The 27308-nt window shown below is 40.9% G+C and overlaps 1 protein-coding gene and 1 long non-coding RNA gene across 11 annotated transcripts in view; one reads left to right on the plus strand and one right to left on the minus strand.

Annotated features, from left to right (window-relative positions):
* Positions 1-3531: 3531 nt before the first annotated feature.
* HYCC1 (hyccin PI4KA lipid kinase complex subunit 1) overlaps positions 3532-27308 on the plus strand; it is a 46634-nt gene continuing 22857 nt past the window's right edge. For 2 of the 9 annotated variants that reach the window (XR_014000943.1, XM_081164709.1), the window contains exon 1: positions 15331-15475. The gene's annotated coding sequence lies outside the window, so the exon portion shown is untranslated. Of the gene's footprint in view, positions 3627-15309; positions 15476-15566; positions 15718-16509; positions 17077-22704; positions 22829-27308 lie in introns of those variants that run through there. The other 7 variants (XM_081164712.1, XM_081164711.1, XM_081164716.1 and 4 more) reach the window with 7 other exon arrangements.
* Positions 5434-14955, minus strand: LOC308570249. 2 transcript variants are annotated; one of them, XR_014001037.1, is made up of 3 exons: positions 11792-14461; positions 8686-9793; positions 5434-6179 (listed from the first exon to the last, which is right to left on the minus strand). It is a non-coding gene; the product is annotated as an uncharacterized lncRNA (long non-coding RNA). The 2 variants fall into 2 exon arrangements; XR_014001038.1 differs by lacking the exon at positions 5434-6179 and having other exon boundaries at positions 8482-9793; positions 11792-13815; positions 13854-14955.

Raw genomic sequence — 27308 nt, forward strand, 5'->3', positions numbered from 1 at the left:
GGAAACGCCGTTTACCTTCCCACCGCAGCAGTACCTATTTATCTACTTGCACTGGCATGCTTTCGAACTGCTTGGTTGGCAGGAGATCCACGGTGCAACAGTGGACAACTGATGTGTGCAATCAGACTATTTGATTGCAATCTTAAGTAGTTTCAGGCTGGAATAAATCCCATTAATGACAGTGAGGATGTATTTCTGAGTAAATTTCATAGTATGTAACTGCACACACCCACACACTCTGTTGTAAATCTCATTTGTGTTAGCATGTGTATTGTTTTCCCAAGGTGCCCTTCTATGTTCTGTCGTGTAAGACTCCCATTTGAAAACGCTGAGGAAATCCTCCTACCATTGTCTCTTCATAAACAAGCTCCCACACCCTCTTTTCATCTGAATTGATGAGTCACATTAATCAGAATTGAGGGAGCATTTTTACTATGATTATTAAGTGTTACCTGCAGCTTTGGCACTGTAAAGCTGTTCAGTAATCACCTTAATGCATTAAATGAAGAGAAAATCTGTAGAGAACATCAGTAAAGCAGCAGGTTAGCTGGTATATATAGGCAACACAAGCATTGACATTTGGATGCCCACAGGGATTTATTTTGTAGCACAGAAGTATTTCAAAATAAGCCATGGCTATCTAGCTGTTGTAAGACAGAATGGATGATAACCTGATCTTCTCTGCAACTGATGTCTAACATAGATTCAGTATGATTTCTGCTCACCCTCCTCGTCTTCAAAAGCTGCATCTAATGTTTTTCAATATTAGGATTACACTTTTAACAGTGTAGTCTTGTCTATATTTACTCGGAAGTAAATCCCACTGTGTTCAGTAGGACTTGCTCTTAGGTGCATGTAATCATAGCCCATAGTCGAATGTTTAGGTCAAAAAAGCAGAGCATTTAAAGTTAAAGGCATTTTACTCTGGAAACAGACCCCCATTCAATTGTTTGTTTTATCAATAACCAGTGCTTTTTTTCTGGGGGGACGCAGGGGTTCGCATACCCCTAAACATTTTGTAAATCTTTGTACTTTTGTCCATTTACTGTATTTATTTTCCCCAATTTGAACTATAAAACAGTGATTTTATTGAGTCAAAATGGGAGTACCCCTAAACATTTTTTTAGAAAAAAGCACTAACAAATCACAAACACGCATATACCAATGATCAGGGTAATGCCTTTGAATGGAAATTAGTTGGCGGCTCTCTCCTTTTGGCTCTGTTCAGTCTCAAGCTGGTCACACAGGCCTTCACACATGTGCAAGGTCTTAGAGACAAATATTCTTCAAGCTAAAAATAGTGAGGGAGAAAAGCTTGGGGGAGGATTGCCCTTCAATAAGCAGCACAGGGCCGATGGTGGTGGGGAAAATAGTATTCAGACAAAAGTGGCCAGATTCTGTAAAAAGGAAATAATGGAGATAGCTCTGTGATTATACCATACATTTAAAGCACTCATACACCACTTCAACTGTCATGAATGGCTTCCACCAAAGAAACCTGGGAACCGCAGTTTGATAAGGGTACCGACCGCACAGAGCTACAACCACTAGCACCTTTAGTAAACAAACTATACTTCTCAGGACCTCCAAGTGATATAAAACTACTTCATATGTATGGTGCGAATGAGACCTTTATCACTACATTAGTTAATCATTAGTATATAGTGGCTAAATTGAATCATTAGTTTAGTCACTATCATATGGTGGCTGTGTTCAGGGATTTCCCTGAATGTAAGATGTGGGAAACCCAGGACTGAGGCAGCGGCGTGCATGCAACCCTCACTCCCAGTGTCCCTGGGTACAAATAGTGTGAAGGACTGAAGAGGGTTTTTATGCACATTCGACGTGCTTTTTAAAACTCTTCAGATCTTCATGCTAATGACGCAAAGCACTGAAGAACAGATGTTTGAGGCATCGCTTGCTTGTATGCCCCTGGATTCACCCCCCATCTTCCACGTTGCGAAATAATTTGCGTTAAGTAAAGCTTACGCCCAGGTGTAGGACAATTGATACAGGACATGCATTTATGATTAGCTTAGAGCTGATCTATATACACACAACAGATAATGTAGTAAATCTGCTCCTGAACTATGGGGGTGGAGAGAGAGCACTGCTTTGTTGAATTTTTTTTTTGTGGGGGCAGTCCTCAAAGTGTTGGTTAGGACCTTTAAAGCACTAAATGATCCAGGATAGTTTGAGGACTTCCTCCTTTCATAGGAACTCTGCTCTTCCTCTGTTCTTCACCTGAATTTCTGTTTCCTGAACATTTGAGTTTAAGATGAGTTTGCCCAGACAGGGTTTTTATATGTCTGGGTTTTTATATCACCTCTAGGTTTCAGAAGCACGTCTGTTCTCTTGCTCCTTGCCTTCCAACAGTCTGAAGAAATGCTTGTGTTCTGGAAGGCATTTTTGCAGGGGCTCCCAATGCTGCCTTGTTTTCTCTTTGCGCTTTTAGTTGATTTTATTGCTGACATTCTGCTGCTTGTTTTAATCATTACACCTGTTTTATTACTTGGTGTTATGTACAAGTTGTTGTGAAGGGATTCTGATAGATGCTGGCACTCCCCACTTGATGCAACATGTTGACAGATAAGGAAGCTTCGGGAGATGAAAGGTTAGCATCTGAGAGCATTCTTGCTGGGTCCCAGCAGGAAGGAGGAGGAGGAGGAGGAGGGATAATAGAGCTACCAAGGAGAAATACAGACAAAGGATGCCAGAGTGTTTCAGAGACCAAGGGGAGAGATTTATACAGGGAGGAGGAAGTAAAGGGAAAAGAGGTGAGCTGCAAAAGGTATCTGGGCTGCCTCAGCAGGGGCAAGAAGAGGAGAAAGAGTCTATCTAGGGTTGCCATCCCTAGTGGTGAGCCAGAGAGAGAGAGGTGGAAAAGTGGGCAGAAGAGGACAGAGTACCAAAAGAGCCAGGATAAGAACTGAGTAAGAGAAGGCAGGACAGAATACAGTGCATAAAAACCGAAGCAGAGTGGAGTGCTGTGACAATGGAGCTCTTTGAGTCAGTTCCCCACCAGAGGGTGCTCTGAGTACAAGAGACCACCTGGGGTTCTGAGCGTTCCAGGAACCAGAAGTGGGACCAGAAGCAGAGTTGACAATTATTTATATCTTTGTTAACCATTTTCAGTGTAAGGCAAAACAGAAAGGCAGAATGTAAGCAACTTTTGAATTCTGCTCCTGCTTCCTAGTGTTCTGTGGGGATCAACTGAGGATGAAGGGGTTTTGTGGACTTCTCTCTTGTGGTGCACTGGGCGTAGTGGGTTAAACTTTCTCACCCAGCCCACTGCAAGGGGTGAAGGTCAGGCCCTCCCGCCTCCTCAGCTGTTCTGTGCACATCCTAGGAGGACTGGGAAGGGTGTGGCTGGGTGTGTGTGGCTTTGGCAAGGACTGAGGGACAGGCCAGAGGCCAAGGAATCAGCCAGAGTAGGCCTATGGGAGTTCTCCATGCCTGGTTTTGGTAAACATTGTCTGTCTTTTTATTCAACAAACAAATTCTTTATTTCCTTTCAGGTGCAGTTGTTTCTCTCATTATGTTTCAAAAACACAGGAGGATTTGGAAAATCAACAATTCAAGGGTCAGACTGGAACAGGAATGAATTTTGTATCATGCTCATGCAGGTAAGAGATGTATTAATTTGTTCTTAGGCATGAAAATGACAGAATGGAATAATCCTGTGCCTTTAAAGTGTTAGTTGCACATCTTAGGTTACAACTATGTGTTGCATTAAATGCGCTGCTGTCACCAGCAATTGCAAGTGTGCATATAATTTTCTCCTCTGTAATATTTAGGGTGGTTTACTGGATACCTCTGGTGGTGAATGGAGAAATATAAAATGCCATGTCTAGGTAAATTAGGAGGGAGATAGAAAGAAGTAAGAAAACCAGGAGTCTAAACAAACACACAGCAAAGCAAGGGCTTCAGACTGTCGGTATTTTATGGGAGGGATCTGGGCACATACTGGGAACTGTAGGTTTGCACAGTTAAAGTGGATTAAATCACTGTCGCCCTGGTACAGCAAATCCACTTTTAAGTGGCCTGGAAACACACTGAAAAGTGTGGAATGAACAAATGCTTAACAGTAAGTCATATAAACAGCCTGCTAGTGAATCAGGATGAACACTCATTGTTGCATAACCTGGCCGCAAATAAATCTCAACGAATGCTCAATAAAGACCAGATATAACCTAACCTCTGTGTAAGTTTTGTGTAAGCAAATCAGGATGAATGCTCATTAAATAACAAGCTTATCTGGATAAGCCCTGCATAAAAAATCTGGGACACTAAGACAAGTGTGAACAAACCTGACTTGGTCCATTGCATTATAAAGTCCAGTTCTTCCCTCCACAAACTCTCCCTCCCTCATCTGAAAGAAACAGAATTGCCAAACATCTCATGCAACAATACTAACATGCCTCCGGTGCTATCATGTACTGTATATGCAACACCATAAGTGAAATCTTCTACCTAAGTTGGAAATGGCCAAGTGATTGCCTGTAGATTGCTTGTTTCCCGCTTCCATTTTCTCTAACATTCTCTGCCCATTCTTTGCACCACGTAGGATATGCAAAGTGCTGCTTCTTGCAAAACCTTCTAAACAGGAAGTGGGAAGCAAGGATGCCACCCAAGTGAAACATGGCATTCCTGCTATGCTTTTGGCCAACCCTGCACTGCAGTACTGGGTTACCCAAAAGGAGCACATATGAGTCAGTCTCTATTCCTCCTCTAGCTCACAGGGACCCCAACTAATCTGCAGATATCACCATAGCCTTTTTTCTTAAATAAAAAAATGGTATACAGTCAGTGCTTCCCTCCCAGGGGTACTCAAGGGTATGCAGTATCGGCACCTTTTTTCTAGAAGAAAACCACTGGTTACAGTAAACAAATAAGAAACACAACTGTAAACAACAACTAAAGACGGGTGTTTGCAGGCTTTTTCAATGGTGTTTCAAATATATGCAATTTCACTTAGACATGTGGTGTCTTGGAACGTAACCCACGGAGAAATTGGGAGTTGCCTGTATACATCTTGGCAAAGTACCAGTTTCTATGCCACACCCTGCTCATCTATTGCAAGAAACATAATAGGTAGTTCTCAGGTTCAAGTTAAGGGACATTTACCATTTACTATGTATTGTGAATTCTAAAAAGATGGTAGTGCAAGCACTTGTTGCCTGCCTGTAGTGTTTGTGCATGCAATAAAGTTCTGCCATATTCCATTAAAAATGTCTGGTATAATCTTTGCTTTAAAAAAAAAAAAAGATTTTCTTGATTTACAAAAGTGTGTGCAAAGTCTCTCTCTTGTATATTTTTTCCCATGTAACATTTTTACAAGTCAGTTTCATTTGTTGAGACATTGGGAAGAAAAGGGAGAGGGAGGTGGAGGGGGGGGGGAAGATGAGTCGGGGTGGGGTCGGGTGGCGATGTGTCTGTTTTACTTACTATATGTAGGGTTTGGTGTCAGTGCTGCATCATCTTTGCTTTTGAAGCTAGATGTCCTGTACCTGTGTCTTCCTTTATACAACTATTTCTTCCTGTTGTTGACCCAGCTTTGTAAAAGTATTTGCTTTTGGGCAACGCTTTGACACTGTTATATTCAGTTTCATGGTGTATTTTTTCACTTGCCATATAATATTAGAGCAGTAACATTTATAGCACTGGAATAAATAGACTTTGCTAGTATCAGATGCCTTGCAGCAGATTTCCTACAATGTTCCATTAATCTGAGGACAGCTATTGTTTCTGTTCTCTAGTGTTGCAAACATTATCCTTTAATTATATAAGATTCTGGCATAGGTTTGGTTTTTGGGGTTTTTTTTTAAGTGTCGTTTAAATTACATTGCCAGATTTGACTTGATCATAAATTTGAAGTTTTGCAAAGCAGAATTTGGCAAACATCCAGGCTGATAGTTATTTCAGGATTTTTGTTTGTCTGTCTTGTTAGGTTCAGTGAACTAATACAGTATAAACATATAAGCATTTTTTAAATAGCTGGCAACGTAAGTGGCATTGTGACATCCCATGAGACCTGCCAGTGTAAACCAATTAGAAATATATGCAAGCTAACTGTTAGGATATAAATGTAATAATAAATAAATAAACTATCTGTCCTCCAAGGAGCTCAAGGTGGCACAAGTGAGACTCCCCTTCCCCATTTTATCCTCACAACAACCCTGTAAAGAAGTAGGTTAGGCTGAAATATAGTGATTGGCTCAAGGTCTTCGGTCAGTTTTGTAAATGACTGGGGATTTAAATCCTGATAGCCCAGGTCCTTGTCCAACACGCTAACCATATACAGAATACTACATCACTGGCGTGATGTTAAAGATCTCAGTATTTTTTATGATAATTTTTCCATAAGCTTTGATGACATGTTTTCTGTAAACTAGCCATGATATGTGCTGCTTGTTTTGATCTTTCTTTTTTATATTGTAGTGTTTTGCTGCTTTTATTGTACTGTGTTTTGCTGGGTTGATGGGTATGTGATTCAGTTGTGAATTGCCTTGGAATTTAGAAAGTGATGGGTGGCCTATAAATATTTGCAGTAAAATAAAATGTGTGGTACAACCCTGCTTTGGATGTATCATTCAAACCATGGTTTGCTAATCTGGACATCAGGTAAAATGATGGCTTGACAAACTAGGAAGCGTTGTATAAAACCACGGAATGAGGAGAGTGTCATGTGGACACTATTACACAAGATTGCATGCATGAGCAGCAAGATGAGTCCACAATAAACTGCTGTATGGATATATGGCCCCCTATGTCAGAATATGGGGAGATATGGCAACCTGTGGGGGGGTTATTTTGCACAAAAGCTCAACAACTTTGGGCAAAACTAAAAAAAAAAAATTGCTCCCCCCCAAAAAGCATGCATATTATAGAAGCATGCAGAGAACTTACAACACAGTACTATGCATGCTTACTCTGACGTACATTCCTCTCTGTTCATGAGACTTACTCCTAGGTACACATGTTTAGGATTGCAGCCTTAGTCCCTATGCTACACCAGCTCTCGTTGCCAGCTTTTTTTTTAAAGGGCAAAATTCCATCTTCACAGCCAGAAAAACAGCTTAACAGTGGGCTGAAACTACAAGAAGAAACTAGATCTTCCAACCCTTTCCATCTATTGTCCAACTAACCTTAAAATACTTGTAAATGCTTTGGAAGGAACTGGTTGGACTGCTTTCCTTTTCTGGAATACTAAATCCATTCATATTTCAATCAGCATTGTTGGCTAGTGGAATACTGTAAAGTACCGTAAACATTGCCCCTCTTCTGGAAATCTGAATCAACCCTCCTAAGCATAGATGAAAGCATCATATACTATAGTAAGCACCTCTGGTTTGCTTTTAACTTTGGCCAGCTAAGGCAGTGTACATTTAAAGCACCATACATTTTTGTGTACCATACATTTAAAGTGTACCATACATTTAAAGCACATTATTTCCCCTCAAGGATTCCAGGAACTGTAGTTTTTCCCTCACAGAGCTACAATTCCCAGCATCCTTAACAAACTATAGTTCCCAGGATTCTTACAGCCTTTCTCAACCTGTGGGTCCCCAGATGTTGTTGAACTACAACTCGCATCACCCCTAGCTAGCAAGGCCAGAGCTCAGGGATGATGGGAGTTGTAGTCCAACAACATCAGGAGACCCACAGGTTGAGAACCGCTGTGTTAATTTAGGGGAAGTCATGAATGGCATTCAGTTGCCTTTACTTGGAGTAAATCCTTTGAAATTAGTGGACCTAATTTAGTGGTGTTAATTGATTTCAGCGGGTCTACCCATATGTTTTAACTGTATGGTGTGTATGCAGCCTATGTCGCTGACGGACTCCGAAGCGCTTGCTGTTTGGGTTCATGCCCTGCTTGCAGATTTTCCCTAGCTCTCTCTTAAGTTTTTGAGCTCACCTAATCACTGCGGGATCGCCATTACGCTTTGACATGTTGAATTTTTGGCTTTGCCCTGCTGGTTCTTGGATCCCTGTGTTTTCTTTTTGTTGATTTTCAGATTGTTTATTTGAATTCTGTTCTTTTTTTACATATTTTTGTTCAAAGGTCATTGAAGTTGCTTGATAACTCTCAAGTGGCTATCACCTGGAACTAGTGATCTGTTAATTTTTAATTTGTCAGTAATATCCAGAGGATAACTTCACTTTAATTTCCTGTGTAAACTCTCAACTTGTGGATGGCAAATAATGGTGGTAGGTTTCTTGGGTTGTGAGAAGGGACTGGAAGGTCTTCCCACTGAGTCTAGTTTTGCTGGATCCAAATTTGCAGCTCAATAACACAGGAAGAGGAACAGTTTGAAGATGAAAGTGAAATTTAAAAGTGTGTGTGTGTGTGTGTGTGTGTGTGTGTGTGTGTGTGTGTGTGTGTGTATGATAGCAGGGGTGTAGCTACCAACTGTTTTACTTAAACAAATAATTAGCAAATTATTTATCACATTGGGCCTTACTACTATATAATTTTTAAAAGGTAATTACTATACTACGGAAGTTTTAATTGACAGAAAATCAAAACAGTTTGTAATAAATGTTGCAAAAACTACACAAACAGCTCCATCTTGATTCTCCAAACCTGCTCCTAGCAGAGCAGGCTGCAGAATGCCTTAAAACATATCTTTCAACGTTTCTCCGATGAAATACAGGGACGTCCTAAGGAAAAGCAGAACATACCAGGATCAAATCAGAAACCGGGACAGCTTCTTTAAATCAGGGGTGTCCCTGGAAAATAGGGACACTTGGAGGGTCTGCCAGGGGTGCCAGCCACAAAATGGCTGCCATGGGGGCATGGCATAACAGAAAATGGCTGCCATGTTTAAAAGCACAGAAAGAGACACAACCACAAAATGGCATGGGCATGCCTATTATATTCACCTATCCTCTGTTTGGAAGGTAGGGTGGGTGTTGAATAAAATGTGACTGTGTTTAAGGGATCATTGTTCAACACAGGAAAAGCCAGGAATTGAAGAGGAAAAGCCATCTCCTGTCCATTGCAGGTTTTTGGAGATATCTGCTGAGCATGATAGGAGGTACCAGTGGGTGTACTGGTGCCTAGCACTTCATTTCTTAATCACCCCAGACCATAGCTGTCAACTTTCAGATTTGAAAATAAGGGATTAGCAGCCTTGAAAATAAGGGATCAGCAGCCTCACCTGTCCTGGGGACAGTCTACGGGATATCTAACAATCCGGGATAGCAGTGGGAAACAGCACTGGAATAAGGGAATTTCCCACCAAAAAAGGGAAGGTTGACAGCTATGCCCCAGACTCCCATCCTGGGGTGAGGTCTTCAGGGGAACCAGAGAACATTATTAGAAATTTATGTGGTGGATCGACACTGAGTAAAGAGTGCTTGAAAGGGGTCCATCCTGGACCTGGTTGAGGCACCACCAACTGCCTGAGGGCATTAACAGCATCTTGGAGAGGGATCTTAAATTAGGGAAATAGTGCAAGAGGAAAGGATAAATGTGATTTTTATTCTTTGGTTTGTTTTGCGTATAGCAGTACAGTATAGTCTGAGCCGTATTTTTCTGTTGCTTAGAAGGTAGTTCATCATCGGCACTTGAAAATTGATGGCATTCTCTTTGCACGACAAAGAAAAGAGGGAGCAGAGAAATTCTGCTAGATGTGTTCCAAAATTATCTCTTTCATTAAATATAACTCTGTACTTCTTGACCCTGGCTGGCTTCTGAAATTATTCACTATGAAGGTCTGGTTCTTTTTGCGATGGAAAAGCACTGAAGTTTTTTGTATCCTGTGTTGAAAAACCCCAGCTGTTATGGCTGGAAAATTAAATAAGCAAGAGCAAGACTATATTACATGATTATCCGGTAGTCCATACACTAACACTAAACTGTTGCATTAAAACTTTTGTTGCCAAATGAAAGTGATAGTTAAGCAGAAGTTTATGAAAGTTTGCACCTTTAGATACGGTACTGAAATTCTATGGAGGCTGTTGTAAGATGATAAACTGCTGTACAGATAAGGAAAGGTGAGTAATGGATGTTTAAAAAATAAACTACAGAAAACTGGCAGTAGAAATGTGTATGATTATTTTTTTGCAAAAAATGCACATTACATGTATTCTATGGAAAATGAATAATTCCCCTTAATTTCTCTCTCTCTGTGTGTGTGTGTGTGTGTGTGTGTGAGAGAGAGAGAGAGAGAGAGAGAGAGAGAGAGAGAGAGAGAGAGAGAGGAAGAGAGAGAGAGAGAAATGAGTTCCAACAAGGAGACACCCAGGTCAGGAGAAAACTTACAGGCAAGTTGCAACTTTTCTGCTCCTGTGTCATATATTAAATTGAACCAGTAATGACTCATCCAATCCTTGCTAATCCTCCCTACTGCAAGATAGGTGCATGTAGAAAATTAATGAATAATCTTTTAAATCTTTAGGGCATTTTCGTGTAAGTTCAGTTATATAAAAACTCTTTTGGGTTAATATACCCTTGGTTATAATATATGACAAGTTTCAAAAAGTTCATATTGTACCAAAAGATTTAAATTAAAAATTGACTTTATTTTTTTAAAGGCCACCCACCTTTCAGGGGGTTTTTTTGTATGAAAAACCAAAATCACTATCATTATGTGTTAAAGAAATCCATGATGGGAGATGCCAGATGGTTCTTCTTGATGATTGATTTAGTAAGCCTATAATCATCTATTTTTTCTCCATTTTGAAAGATCCTAAGAAGAGATTTCATACATACAACTGTCAGCTGGTAGGGGGAGGGCCCCTGAGTGGCCAAAACCAAGCATACAAAAAGATCAAAGGAAGGATGATTAATCACATGACTTTCCTGTTAATTTTTTTTAAGTAAACATTCAAAAGTCTGGCACAGTTTCCATTGCTAAGAACAAGATGATCCTAAGAGTGTTCAGCAATAAACACCATTGCTACTGAACAATTATATGCTTTCAATTCAATTTTTAAGTACTCTTACAGCCATGTTCTACATATTGTTACAGCTCTGGGGTTACAGAGTTTGGGGGTGCAAAGGCACTCATAAGTGCTAGAATTAATGAATGGTATAATTTAGATAATATTTGCAGTATTGAAGGGAAGATACCAGGGACTCAACTGGGATGGAAGTTGTTAAGAAGGACAAAGGGTACTGGAAGCAAGCTACTAATTAGCACATCATGATTTGCATATTATGGGGTCTTCGCTGCGAGATCATATCCATCCGGTACTATACCAGCTGCACTGGCTCCCGGTGGAGTACAGGATCAGGTTTAAGGTGCTGGTTTTAACCTTTAAAGCCCTATACGGCCTAGGACCCTCGTACCTACGGGACCGCCTCTCCTGGTATGTCCCACAGAGAAATTTACGGTCTGCAAATAAAAACACCCTAAAGATCCCAGGCCTCAGAGAGGTTAGGCTGGCCTCAACTAGAGCCAGGGCCTTCTCGGCCGCGGCTCCAATCTGGTGGAACACTCTGTAACAAGAGACTAGGGCCCTGCAGGACCTGACATCCTTCCGCAGGGCCTGCAAGACAGAGCTGTTCCACCAGGCCTTTTGTCAGGGCGCAGCCTGACCCCCTCCTCTGGCAATCTGCACAAAATTTTGCTTGATGGTTGCCATTAATTTGATTTTAATTTGATTTAATTAATTTTATAATGAATGTTTTAGAATGTTGGACTATTTTGATTGTTGTTAGCCGCCCTGAGCCCGGCTTCGGCTGGGGAGGGCGGGATATAAATAAAATTTATTATTATTATTATTATTATTATTATTATTATTATTATTATTATGTTTGTGCTTGTAGCTGAAATCTTACATGAGCTTGAAATCCCTTTCCAGTTCCTCTGCAACTTGTTTTCTTAATACCTTGTGAGGTCAAGTGGTTCTCTTCTGTCCATTTACCATTGGTCTGGTCCCAAACCTGGAATAAGAATTAGTACTGCCAACTGAACTTCCTCCTCTTGCTTTCTCTTAAGGCACTTTGCATATATTATTGGAGCCAAATGCCTGTCCAATTACCGGCTTCCTGAGATGTGCATGTTAGTTGCTGTTTATTTTATTGCATGTATATCTTACCTTTCTTCCAAGGAACTCAAGGAAGCATAGAGTGGAAACTGTTGGCTCTTAAAATCAAAAAGTTGGCAGAACACCTTTTAAAGTGATCCCAAATGAGAACGAAAAGGAACACAACTTTGGCAAGGGAAGGCAAGCAGACAATAAGGAATTCAAAAAAGGGCTCAGAGAACATATGGATGAAAACATTACGACCAGCAATAACAATCCTTTAAATATATTACAGCGGTACCTCGGGTTACATATGCTTCAGGTTACAGACTCCGCTAACCCAGAAATAGTACCTCGGGTTAAGAACTTTGCTTCAGGATGAGAACAGAAATCGTGCTCCGGCATCGCGGCTAAAGTGGTGCTTCAGGTTAAGAACAGTTTCAGGTTAAGAACGGACCTCTGGAACAAATTAAGTACTTAACCCGAGGTACCACTGTATTAGTAGGAGCCCAGCAGCAGAGGCAGTTGGATGGCAGTAGAATTAAAAGTGTGCTAAAGGAAGAAAAGGAGATTGCAGAGAAATTGAATTATTTGCATTTGTTTTCATTGTGGAAAACAGGGCAGAAGCCTGTGCCTGAACTGATGTATCTGGAAGGAAATCTGAAAGACTTAGGCAAATAGTGGTGATGAGAGATGCCTTATTGATAACTCAAAACTAACAATTCACCAGTTCTAGATGTATCTACCCAACAGTTCTTAAATAACGCAGATGTAAAATTTCCGATCTTCTAACCAAGATATATATAACTTGTTCCTGAGATTGACATCCATACTTGAATATTAGAAAGTGGTCAATATAACACAAATTATTCAAGAGAGATCTGGGAGAGGGGTGGGAATTCAGGAAATCACAGGCTACTTACATTAACAAGTGTTCTGGGGAAACTGGTTGGAACCATGATTAAATATATAAATTGCCAAGCATATAGAAGAACAAGTATTGCCGAAGAACAGTGGAACGTCCCTGTGTTCATGTCCTTGTGGGCTTTCAGCAGGGATCTAGTTTGCCTCCATGATAACAGGAGGACTAGATAGGCTGACCCAATAGGGTTCTTCTTAGGTTCTTATGCATATGATAATCCCCTCTCCAGTTTGTCCTCACACAAACCCTTTGGGTTAGGGTAAGGCTGAGGGATGGTGACAGGCACAAGGTCACCAGCAAGCTTGATGGCTGAGTGTGAATTTGAACCTGGGCTTCTGCAGCCCTGGTGCGACATTGTAACTACTGCATGGCTTGTGTGTCTTCTTGGAGGTTTGCCTTGATCTGTCATTGCCACTGAAGGTCCAGGTGGCTTTGGTGGCTAGAAACATCTTCTACCAGCTACCGGTTGATCAGCTACAGCTGTTCCTGGGCAGGGATAATTTCCCTGCAGTGATTGATGTGCTGGTAATCTGAATTGATTAATGAGACAGTTTGATTACTATGAATATTATGGCAAAGAGGATCCAGGGGCCACAACTTGTGCAGAATGCAGCTACTCGGTTACTGAGTGGATTCAATTATCAAGACAGTCCTGAAAGTGCTGCATTGGCTGCCAGTTTTCCACTAGGTGTTTGTGATGGCTTATAAAGCTAGAAATAGCTTGCATCTATAGATACTTTGAGACCTTCTTCCATACCAACCAGCCTCTTGAGTTAAGATAATGAGGAAGGCTTGTTAGTGACTCCATATGGGAATGGCATCTGTTGTGCAGTAACCAGTGAAAGGGTCTTCTCTGCCATGGTACTCCAATTGTAGAATACCACCCTATTCCAACTGGTTTGACATCTACACTGCTGGGCTTCCCCCAGCAGCCTGAAACCTAACTCTTAACCCAGGCACTCTGTATTTGGTTTTCTGTGGATTTGTTATTTGCTATCCTAGTTTCTGTAATTTCTGCCCTGTGTGTATTTGTATTGTGGCAATACACACACACACACACACACACACACACACACACACACACGGGTGTGTGTTTCATTGTGCCCCACCCCGAGATATTTGGGGAGAAGGGTGTGTTAGAAACACAAATGGATTGCTTGTAATTGACCAGTAAGGGTCAATTTAAGAAATCTCTGATCAGTCTCTTTCCTTCAATGATTTGTCTTCAGATTTTTCCTAGAGAGTTGCTGCCATGGTTAAAATGACATGCAGTGTATTCCGAGTCTTCTTGAACCTTAACAGTTTCAGATGTTGAGCAAGTCATATGTGCTAGATACCCACATGCCATCAAGCTGAAATGGAATGAGTGAACAATATAGCTTTTGTTATCAAAGTGCCAACAACCCTAAATCTGCATGCAGTTATAAAACAATTGTATGAGGATGGTGTGTGCAGTCCATAACTAGATGTGATCGTGCTGAGCTCTTGCATTTCAGAAGTGAAAGAACAAGCCTTTGAGAAATATAATTTACATTGGGAAAGGCTAGGGGATTGCCTTTCCCACACATTTCAGACAACATGTCTTCACAGAATCATAGAATTGTAGAGATGGAAGTGACCATGAAGGCCATCTACTCTGCTCTCCTGCATTGCAGGAATCGTTTGACCAAATGTGGAGCTCGAACCCACAACCCTGAGATTAAGAGTCTACAGGCATGCCTGTATCTTTGGGGTGACACTGCTTCTTTACCAAATAGCTGTATGTTGAAATCTGAAATTGTATTTACCCCTTTTGCTACCTGTTTGGGAAAGTGTGCTGTAGTGATCACTGGGGTTGAAAGCTCATGTCTTTGCCCATCGAATGGTGGCTGGGCTGGCAAATTGCTCTCTCTGAGAGGTAAGGCGGTGCCGAATTTGTATAAAGTGGGGGCATTGTTTCTGTGGCTGGGTCCCTGGAATTATCCGATGTATTCCAGTAATCCGAACTGAGCCTCATTATTCTGTGAAACGTGGGGCTGCGGACAGGGGGACGGATGAGATTCGTCACTTGCATAGGCGTCCCGACCGGCGGGCACAAAGCAGCAGGCGATCGAAAGGACGGAGACCTTCACCTCCTCTGACCTCCGAGGAACTCGATTGTAGTCTTTATTGTCAATCAGTCGATGACGGCACAAACGAAATCCCGCCCCTCGAGCTTTATCTCGGACCGCGCGCCTGTCATCTCACACCTCAGCTCTCTTCGGCGCGGGGTTGCGCCACCCCTTTGGGAAAGGAATAAAAAGGCGGGACTTGTTGCATTCCCCGCCCTCCCGGAGAGCGTCTATTGGCGTCGTAGATGGCTGCGGCGTCGCGATTGGTTTTGCTTGTCGAGCCACTCAGAAATCGGATTCGCTGGGCGGTGCGGGCATCTGCCGTGCTCTATGCCCCCCTCCGCGTCAAGCTAGTCAGTCTTTCTTTCTCCTTCCTGCACTTTTGATGGTCCTCCTAAGCGAGTAGCGTTTTGAGCGGCGAAGCGGGGCATCGCTCCCGCGAGGGGTGAGCGGCGTCGGAGAGGCGCTGGAGGGTGGACGACGGGTGAGCCTGGGCAGCGGGCGCTCGCTTGCGCTGAGGGAACTTTTGGTTTCCCCTCTTTCTTTCCTTTCTTCCCTCGTCCCCCGCCCCCGCCACGAAAAGAGGAAAGAAAAGAATTTGAACGTCGACTGGTTCTTTTTCCGTTGGAAAAGGAGCGTTGGAACGGTTGGAAGGAGCGGGCAGTTCAGTTAACGGCTCGTCGGCATGGAGTGCGGGGGGCTTCCTTTCTCCTCGCGAGGTCGCAGGTTTGAACCACTCCCCCCTCCTTCTCGAGGCAGACCCCCGCCAGCCCTCTTCGTCTCCTCTCCTTCCCCCTTTCTGTTTTTGGGAAAGGCAGGCAGGAGCGCGAGGGAGCTGGCCGCCGCCCTCTAGTCTCGACCTGAGGGGACAACGGGGGAAGCGCCGGCAACGGAGTGGGCGGCGGCGGGTCGCTGTGAGAAACGAGGGGGAGGCCGCTTGGCATCTGGCGCCCCTCGATCTTGCTCGGGACTGTGGGAGGCGACGGGTATCCGTCCCGTGGCGGGGCGCGACGCCCGCTGGCTGCGGTCAAGGGGGGGAGGGTCGGCTGGGGATAGTTGGCTCTTCGCGCCTCCAGGGCTGTCCTCGGAGCTCTGCCTGCAATCCGCTCCTTTAATGACTCGAGAGGGAGCCCTACAGGGACGCGGACTTAGAAAAAATATTGGGGGGGCCCGGGAAAGCTCATGAATAATAAATAAGCTCATGAATATGCAAATAAAGTGGCTCCGGCCCTAAATAGGGCAAGCCACGCCCCCGGCTGGGAGGTGTGGCCAGTCGGGATTCCCCTGTTCTCGCGGGATTTCCGGCCGGGGCTCTCCGATTAGGGCGCGCGGCTGGCTGGCTGGCGAAGGAGGAGGCGGGGGACGGCGGCGGCGCTCTGCTGGAAGGGCGCCCGCCTGAGATTATTGGGGGGGCTGAGCCCCCCCAAAAATTTTTTTGAGGGGGCTCGAGCCCCCTCAAGCCCCATGGAGTCGGCGCCTATGGAGCCCTATTAATATCAACGGGGCTGATCTCCGCGTAAACAAGCCGAGGATGGCGGGGCATGCCAGGGTCAACGTGCAGCTCCGCCGCCGCCGCCTCCTTTTGCCCTGCACATTCCAGAGGGTGTTAGCTGTGCTCGGGCGAGAACAAAAAGGATTCTCGTGGCGCCTTGGAAGGCTGCCGGATAAAGTGGGGCTTTAGACCACGAGCACTTTGCACCGAAACACACCCTTTAAGGTGCCAGCCACAATAGAGTACTCTTTTGTTGCTGTTGTTGCTGCTGCTGTCTTTTTTGGCCGTTTCCACGCAGAGGCAACTAGGGGGAAAAAACCAGTGTCCTCAGAACTTCCAGAGCGGGTGGCTGAGTTAGTCTGTTGCAGCAAAAAACAATAACCCCAAACCCGACAGTCTTGTGGCACTTTGAAGACGGGCACATTTATTGTAGAATAAGCTTTTGCGGAAGAGAGCCCACTTCCTCTACTGCTTGAAGGGTTATCCTTAGCTGGCATATCTAAATGGGGTTGCAGAAGAAGAAGGGTGTGATCATCGAGGTAGTTTTACAGTGCTTTGCCCTCACAGAATCCATGCAGCCCGAAAGTAATGAGGTGGGTGTAGATTTGGTTGATGGTATCTTTGGTTATTAAGGAAAAAAATGAAAGAGTTTCAGTATATAGGCAGTGAAAGCTAGCTGGCACTGAGGACATCTTCATTCGAAAGTTAAATTGTCTGCAACTTGCTGTTTTGCCAAGGAGGCCTAACAAAAACTGTGGAAATAACCACAAGGGTATTTTTCAAAGGCCAGTTATTAATAAAGTGGATAACTGTATATGCATGCTGTAGAAATACGTTCTATCTACCTTGTAATGGGACAGCATTCAGTAACAGTAAGACACAAGTTGCACTGCTGCCATACCATCTATTTCATCACCATTAACAGACATTCTTGCTCTGACTGTCCCTATAGTTTTCACTAATATATTTGCTTTCATCTTATTTTGCTTTTAGGGGTCACTGCCATGCATCTCAAAATCTTGCTATAAAAAGGAAAGTGTTTCTTTCCTGTCAGAACTTGACTTCTCAAATACTATTGGAAATTGTGCTCAAGAACTCTTATTTTTATTTAAGTACTTAAAACTTTACATGCTTTTGGAAGATCATAACTTAAAATCTGATGTTGCTGTCTTCTGATTAGATAGGCTACCTTCCTGTAATCCTTTTATTACATTTAAATCTGCTTAAGTCTGTTGTGATTGAAGGTAGCTGCGGAGTTGAGATCATTTGTCTCAGTAGATTTTTTTTCAATCTGCTTAACAGGTTCAGGCACATATTTAGTGTTGCAATTTTTAAACCTCTAACACAAACCTTTAAACCTCTGGTGCAGAAATTAGTGTGTTTTTGTGTCTCCTTGTGCAATCTTGAAAATATGAATGCTTGCCCTGTGAATGCATTGTAGGGAATTTACACATCAAAAATGCAAATTGTCAATGCAGGCATGGGGAATTCTGCATTAAAATTTATATTGGCTATGCAGATGAAATATATTCTGACACTCATTAAAAGGGTAGAGTGGACAGACAGAATATAGTTATTTTAATGGCTGCTTGTTTTGGCACCCAAACTGCATATTCACTTGACATGCAGTCCAGACACACACAGAAAATGAAACAGCATTTATGGAGTACATTTCATTGAAGTAGATTTCACTATGATGTTGGCTATTTGCCTAATAGTAACTGATCATGGTAGCCCTCTTATATACAAGGGGTTACTATAAATGGACCCTTTGAAATTATTGTTTTTTTAAAGCCAGTGCAGTATTCATTACAGAGAACAAGCTTATATAGAATAAGCTTGACTATATTTTACAGTTACATGGGTAGCTCCTGCTTATCTGTTGCCTCTGGTACATATATTCCCACTGTGCAGTGGAGGAATTACTAATTACATTTTCATTCCACCTTTTTTCCAAAGAGCTTGGGAGTGATGTGCATCAGGGATTGCCAGCATGGTGCCCACAGGCATCAATATGTCTGTCCATCAGTGCCCCCCAGTATACATAGTTCTCCCTCTCCCATTTTGTCCACCATGTTCAGTGGGAGAGAATCATTTCTTGAAGCTTTGTAGATGAGCCATCGTTTAAAGCTGGGTCTCCCTGTCCTTACCATGGCACCCACATTATTGTACCATGCAATTTAAAAATAATAATAAACAACACTTGAGAGAATGGCCTCAGAGTCTTTGGGAATGGAATGCCTTTACAGTCCTCATAGTAACCAAGTATGTTTTTAAAGATCATGGCACAATGTAAGGTAGGTCATATGAGACACCCCAGGGAATAAATATCCCCCAATCCTGATGTAATTACCATAATTGAATACTAAAATTAAAACCTTTTTTTTTTTTTTAGTGGCAAAAGGACCTATAGAGTCTCCGATTGCCACCAGCTGCAAAGTCAAAAGCACCAAAACTACTCTAGAATCAAAATATTGTATAGATGCATCTACAAATGTGCCCATAGTATCACTGGAAACTCGAACACCACCACTCATCATCACATAATTGCACAGACGTAATGCCCAACATTAGTAGCACCCATCAGCATAGGGTACTTGTTGTACAAGTGCTATTATAATTGTTCCTTGCCAAGTCCACTTGGTCCCATGCACAGCGCACAAACATACTGTCTGGAAGTGTCCAGATTGCCTCCCTTGTCAGAAGCCACCATGGTTTAATGGGCAGGTGGGCAGCAACTGACCTTTGTAGTTACCAAGTCCTAGAAATTTAATAGATAATAATAACAACTGACATTTGTAATCATCAACCTTTCTAAGTCATTCGCTCAAACGGGTTGAAATTGTCAAATGGAGCCAGCAACAGGAAAGGGTTGCAGCAGCTATAAACAACACCTTTGCCATAGAAAAAGCCACAGCCAGAGAGAAGGAAGGAGCTCCTAACTGCAAGAGATAGCTAGATATGTAGGTTGAGAGCAATGCATATGAAAAACCATTTGGAGTGTATTCAGTTGGAAGGAATAGTATTTTATTAGCTAAATGGTTTTTAAAACCTTTTTTCCTGACTGTATGGCTTGGCAGGGAAAAGTGTGAGAAGAAATTCATAGGCTTTTGTATTGTGCGTGGCACACTTTCACTTGCTTTCTAGAACTGTGGTCCTATGGGTTTGTTTGTAGTGAAAGAAATTATTTTCTGTATACAGTACTTATTTGAAAGTAATCCCATGAAACCCAGTAGGGTTTAGTTCTGAGTAGACTTGCATAGGACTAGAAATTCTGTCTCTGGCTCCACCCACCACTATCTCCACCAACAGAATTTCCTAAGGGAATGTTGCTTTTAACAGAAAAAAATTGCCCACACCTGTGAAACACTATCAAGGGCTGGTGCTAGACAAGAATCCCTAGGGAGCTTAGCATCCCTTTTAAAATTTATGTTCCCCTACCAGTGTGTCCCTGTTCTACCTTCTCTTTTCCCTCTATCTCTTGTCTGTCCCCAGCAGCCTCTTCCAGAGCAAGGATGTTGCTACTGTAGTGGTTATTTTGATTCTTCTATAGTTGGTGTAGGATTTGAGAGTGATCCTATCTTTGCCCAATAGGCATAATGCAGTCCTGTAATCTCTTTATTCTCTGTAGTATGTAAAGACAGTTCTTAATGCATCCCCAAAACCCATTAGTGTCCTATGTGTTTCACTGGAGTGTGTTTAAATAGTTTGTAATTTTTATTGCTGCAAACTATATGATGCCACACAAGAGACCCAAGTTAAACAATATTTGTACAACTCTTGCAACTCTTACTATAGCTGATCTTGAAATAGATACTGTCCTACTGTTTCTGTTCTCTGTTCTCCAGAGTTACCTTCCTACTGAAACCAGCTCACGGAGGATGGGGCCTGCTATCATTTTACTGCTTGTAAAACTAACAGTTAAAGCAGTGACTTTGGCTGTATTTATACAGATTATTTTGTTTGTTTTGAACACAGTTTTATTTCTTTTATTGGTACTGAAAGTTGACTCTTTAAAAGAAACATTTGACAATGGCGTATATAATATATGTGGTTTATCTTCCTTCTCTGTGTTTTTGTGGGTTAAAACAAAATAAAATTGCTTTCAGGAAGACTCACCAGGGAGGTTTAAATACCGCACAGGAGAACTTCGCAGGGTTGCTTTTGGAAAACAGACCGTAATGTTGCTGTAATTACTTTGCTTTGCTCTACATTCATACCTTGGGTTGAAGTAGCTTCAGGTTGAGTGAGCGTTTTCGGGTTGTGCTCCGCAGTGATCCAGAAGTAACGGAGCGCGTTCCTTCCAGGTTTTGCCCCTTGTGCTCAAAATGACATCATGCGCATGCGCCGAAGCAGCGAATTGTGACCCGCAGACGTGGGTTGCGTTCGCTTCAGGATGTGAACGGGGCTCCGGAACGGATCCTGTTTGCATCCAGAGGTTCTACTGTATATTGCAGTCTTCAGTCATGCTTTGATCCTGCACTGAATTTTTATTCTTCATGAAAAGAACATACAGGTTTTGCTAATTCAGTATAGTCTTAAATACACAACCAGAATATTACATGCAAGTTTTTTGCTCTATATTTATTATCTTAAAGCTTTAATCGGCTGTTATATTTAGAATTTTACGTGCATGCCACAAATAATACTTTAGTTATCAGCGACATTTTTTTTCTATGTAAGACTCAAAATGATGTCATTTTTGGAGTTTGTATTAAAGAATTTTATTATGCATAGATCTCATAATTACTATTGGGAAGAACAGAATTAAAGGAACAAACTTTAAATATTATAATTAAATTAACACTAAAGTCAGTTGTCAAACATTTGCTCTGCTAGAAGTAATCTACATTCTGTTCAAAGCAGAAATGTAAATAAAATTATATAAACATTATAAAGCTGTGTAAGAACATTTAATCTCTGTAGTGCATTGCAGCACACTTTATTGATATTTTAAATATTTAATGTGGACAAAAACAGACTTGACATACATGATTCTACCATATATTTGTGAGCTTTTGCTTTCACGTGATATTGTATTCCTGGTGGCTCAGTTAAATGCTAGGATTTGCTTTGCCAATTACATTTGCATAGTTGTTTCTGTTCTACTTCTCTTAAGTATGTACTAGTAAGGTCTTGTACAAACATACGTATGCGTGAAGGTTTCCTCAATGATGCCAAACTGCACTGTGAGCCATGTGTATATATTAATGTAATGTTCACTGGTGTTGGTGTACTATCCATAACTCATTTTAAAATTGTGGACGAAGAGCAGATGTAATAACGATTTCCTTAAGTTCTTGCAATGCATTATAGCTTTCAAAAGCATGTGATGCATATTTTCATTGTTTTTCTGTAGGAGGCTAATGTTTAATACCCTATTTAAAATTAAAAGTTTCTTTAAAAGTGCCTATGTTGATGCATTTCTATTTGTGGAGGACTAGACCAATCCTATTTTCCCCTCCTGTAGCTGTTGAAGCTTAAGTTGGAGTGCATCCTGTGTGGTTGACCTGAGAGAAACTACTCTGCCCAATTACCTTTAAAAGCCAGAAGCAAGCTTGTTGCATTTTCTAGCTGGCATAGGGCTGTGTTGCAGAAACCTTGAGTATGGCACAAGCTGACTGCCCTGTCATTTCTTTCCACTTCTTTGCACGGCATTCCTGTGTTCTGTATAAGGATTTCCCTCCTGTGTTGAAATAGAAGCACTGATAGCACTAGGACCAATCAGGGCCAGATTTAGGTTTGATGAGGCCCTAAGCTACTGAAGGTAATGGGGCCTATATGTCCAGTTGTCCTTTGTCAACAACAAATTGTCACTGTTTTTTGTGTTGAATATATTCTGTATGGTAATTTATGGACCTAGTAGGTAGCTAAGGCCATTTGCTCATAACAGAATATGTATTTTATCAAAGCAATTAATTGTTGGACTGAAATACAATTAGAAATGTACATCCAGAAATGTACATCCAGGCTGTTTTTTCCTTTACATTTTTTGGGGGCCCCCAAGAGAGTGTGGCCCTAAGCTATAGCTTGTTTAGCTTATACGTAAATCCGGCACAATCTGAGTGCATGGGAAAATGAGGTATTTGGCCTTATAAATCCTGAGCTCAGTTCTGTTCTGTTATTTCTTCATGACAAGTTTGTAAATGACTGACAAACATATGATGAATGTTATTGTCTTGCAAATGACCAAGTAGAGAGTATTTTCATTTTACTTTCAGGTTCACAAATGATGAAAGTTACAATCCGGTACACATGTATTTGGATGTAAGCCCCATTTAACTCAGTAGGTCTTTTGAGTTGACATGTATAGGATTGCATTGGAGCACAGCTACATTTGGCCAAGTAGGTTACTAAGACTTTTTCTGGGTGAATAAGTTGTGAATCTGGATGGTTCAATTTACTTCTAATATCTCTCATGGATAATTTGCCTTTCCTAAGCCATGTTCCTCACAAAATATAGTTCTGATCTTTGCCAAATTGTCTAATGGAGCTTCAGAGTCCATTAGGAATACAGATAGTTATAGTCATAAGTGAAAATTGAATCAATAGAAAAACCTTTCAAACTAGATGTATGAGGGGAAATAGGCTTGATAATTCTTGAAAATGTATGCTGTAAATTGTACAAAATGACAGGGTGCTGACCACACCCAACTTCTGCTTTTTTGTTCTTGAATCAGCATTCTTAGGAGCTGTTTTATAAACAAGCCCTTTGTATGCCTCTGAAATGTGGTAGCATTTAGATTATAAGGCTATTTTGCAAGCATATGAAGCAGTTAGCTTTCATATATTTTCTTTGACTGTCAGTCACTATTTTAATGACAATAAAATGATGATTCTTGTGCTCTGTGATGTGCGGTGTTTGTGAGAGCACTGTAGAGTATTAAATCAGGGTGGAGTTGGAATAGGTTTTCTGAAACTGTTACATGTTTGCTCATAGTTCAAGAATGTATGTGGTAAGATTCAAATCTCCGAAAAATGTCTCTTCAGTTTTGTGTTGCACCCTTTGAAAATTATCAGTTTTTCCTTTTTATACTAGTCATATCGCTTTTCTTACAATATTCAACAGTTGGTGAGAATCTTTACATAATTTCATAGTAATATTTAATATGTAAAATAGTGCTTCAAGATGAAGGTGAAAAACTTTTCTCCCCTGCAGTATTCACTTTCTTTATTACATTTAGCAAACTTCTAACCTAGTTAGGAGAATTATTGCCTATTTGCCGGCCAGTTTGAAACAATAGAACTGTTTTGGGAACTAAGCAGAGGTTATAGGTCTCTTCCTTTTCCTTAAACCCTCCTTTTCCCACTGTTGCACCTCATTATCACCTATGTAGGCTTCTGTAAGGCTGTTGGTGATTTACTCCTCCCAAGAATCATGGAAGACTGCAAGTGGTCTTAAATTACTCTTTCAAAATAAACTTTACTATAAAGATTCAAATGACTGAAACGTTCATGCAGCGCTTAAACTATAGAACTTGCTGCTACAGGAGGCAGTGATGGCCACCAACTTAGATGGCTTTAAAAGAGTGTTGGACAAGTTCATGGAGAAGACCACCAATGCCTTCTAGCCATGATGGCTATGCTATGCCTCCACAGTTTGAGGTTTCCAAATACCAGGTACTGAAGACTGCAGGAGGGAAGACTCAGCTTGAAAGTTCCCCTTAGGCATCTGGTTGGCAAGTGTGAAAACAGGATGCTGGAGTAGATGGAATATTTGGAAATTATTTCCTAAGTGTATAAAGATGTCTGGAATAAACTCTAGGAGCATAAAAGCAGTAGTCTCAGTAGGCTAATGCTCTTGTCTTGTTGTTTTTGAATAATAAATGGGTGGTAATTATGACTATATATTTATTCTGTGTTCCAAATATTAATATGGTATAGTCAGCTTAGTGTGAGAAAACAGACAAACATTAACTGAAACTGTGACAAGTAAACAGATTAACTGTCTACCAGCAAATACAGCATAAAGTTGTTTGATATAGGCTTAGGGAGATAAAATAAGGTATCACATATCACTATGGTTTTTAAATTTAAAAAGTTGACCTTTTCATTAAAAATATCACTTGGTTTCAATCTGCATGTAGTAGTCTGACTTGAAGCAACTAAAACCATGCTGTTTTGTAGCTTCCTGCTGTTGGCACCGAATGGATGTTTGCTTCTGCACTGTATGAACTTCATTTTAATTGTGGATTGTCCATAAATAATTCATCTGATAAAATTAATAGTGCAATTTAACATTATAATGAAAGACAAGGCCTTTCACTTTATCTTGTTATATGTCTTGCATCGGTACCAAATTAATGTAACATTATTTCAAAGTAAGTATTTTTTAAAAAATATTTATCTCAGATAAATTTCAGTGGAGTTATATTGGAGAGTCTCAGCTTGATCTTTCATCAATAGTTGTTAATCTGTTAACATTTGTTACAGTTTCTATTATTAAGCAAACCAAACTTCTTTGATATAGAATAATCAGTTTGCTATTGTTAGCATTTCTGAGGAACCAAGAATGCCTGCCTTCAGATTTGGTTGGCTTGCCTTTAGTTTTACAGCAGAGCCTATAGAGTGCTGTGGAACTATTTTTTGTGTATGTTTACTTTATATATTTCCAAAACAGTGCAATGGAGTGGATTTGATTGGGCTTGACTTTATAAGGAAGGATAAATGTGGCAAAGAAAAGTATTTTGGCTGACACACAGCTGTTATAATTGTAAATTGATAGATGACAAATCATATAATATAAATGAACATGCAACTGATTTTTTTCAGCATGATTCCATGCATGAGATAATATATATCATTATTTAACATGGTGCTGCATTGGTCTAGTTTAAATAAATAATAGGAAAAGCTATGGAGTAATCCAGAAAAAATAGTACCATAAATACACTAAAACTTGAGTATTGCCGAGCATATCAGCAGGGATAAGCAATTTCCTGTTCACATTCAGGACTTCCTATGGAGGTTCAGTTTGCGTGACTACCTAATAACATGTACATGAAAATTGATTAGTTCTATTTTTCTCTCCTAATTGCTATAGATCTGAACTTGTGAAATTGACCAAAAGTAGTATGTTGACATCACAATTGCACAACAAAATCATTCTGCTTTAAATAATACTCTGTTATTTTCTTGAAAAGGTCTTGGTTGGATGACTCATACTCTTTCTAAACCACATTATAATGAGCTACTTGGAGAGACACATTTTCTCTTTCCTTCATCTTTTGACAAAGGGATGTGCATTATGGCTTTTTAAGTTGCTTTGAGCCTTTGGAACTATATACCAGAAGAAGAGTAGGGAATGTATAGAACATTCCAAGAAGCTACTAGATAAGGTTGAAATAGTTTCAGTTCTCATATTTATTAAACACAATTTTCCATAATAGAAAAAGCATTCTAAAGAGTATTTAGTGTTCCTGAATGAGTCACATTTCTCTGCAGTTATAAATATACTTCAGACAAGAGTTCTTGGTTTCTTGTGCTTTCCTGAACAACTCAGAGCTAATGCATCTTAGGCTTCTGGAAATACATGCTGTCATTTCTCCTTTTCCCCCTCCCTCCCCCGCCCGACTCTGCAACTAGAATAATTTGAACAAATGGACCCCGATTAGTTAGGTACTTTTGTTGTTGCTATTTGGTGCTATGAATTTTATATTTTTCATGAACTGGGGTTGGGACTTATGGAAAAAGTTAATAAAGCAGCCTGTAAAGTCATCAGGCATGACTTTGGGGGTCAGCCGATGTGCATTTCCAGATCTACTACAAAGTCGATCCTGAGTCTGGTTTTATTTATTTCTTCAATATTCCTAAAGCTCACATTTTGATTTGCTGTCTAAGATATTATCAGTGTTTGTTCAAAGTAAAAAGGCCTTGATCAAGTGGCCTTCATTACTCTTTACATGCGTCTCCACTGAACCTAACAACCTGATGTCAAGGTTTCCTATGCAACCAAAGACAGCAAAGAGGAAAGTGTTAGGTTGTTTCTTCAGACAAATTCTATTGCCGTGGCTGTCTTCAGTTCCAAGGGAAACAATTTATATTTCACCTTCCGGATTTCATTACATGTTTTCATGAAAATAAAGTTAGCCAAGAAGTAGTACTTAGATGAATGATTTTGCATGTTGAGTGCCCTGGGGCTGCTTATACTCCATACGTTTTAAGCATATTCCCTCACTAAAAAGTCATAAGAACTGTAGTTTACCTCACAGGGAGCTACAATTCCCAGCACCCATAACAAGCTATAGTTCCCAAGTTTCTTGTGGGGGACAGTGCTTTAAATGTATGGAGTGTGTTGTACCTTAAACTCAGGACCAAAATGATTGGTTGAACTGGGTTCCAAAAGCTTTAACAGAGGTAATTGTTTGGTAATTGTACTTTACACTACACATCTTCGAATCTTACGGGCTTCCCCCCACAACCAGTAATTTCTGTTGAGTAATTTCATGCTTGTGGACATTATATGGCTATAAATCTGTGTATTTCCCATGTAACTGGTGATACTGAGAATCCTAGCATGTCCTTTTGTGGATAGAAATAAAAAAATTGTGGCAGTCTTCCCTGTCAACATAATTGAAAATGTATTGTGTGAAATCTGGTGTGCTACTCTTGCCAGTTTGAGGGGCAGAGTTGATGGTGTCTCATGACTCTCCTCCCCAAAAGATTCTGGAAAAATATTGAAATGAAAATATTACACCACTAATTCTACTTCAGCAGACTGTATGTTTGAGAGGAATATATTCATTTCCATATCTTAGCATATAGAAGTTGAGACATGCTTTCATATACATCTAAAGGTTTCAGAGAAGATGTGTATAGTCTGAAC

Source organism: Podarcis bocagei, assembly GCF_964188305.1.
Source record: "Podarcis bocagei genome assembly, chromosome: 12".
NCBI classification, from domain to species: Eukaryota; Metazoa; Chordata; class Lepidosauria; order Squamata; family Lacertidae; genus Podarcis; species Podarcis bocagei.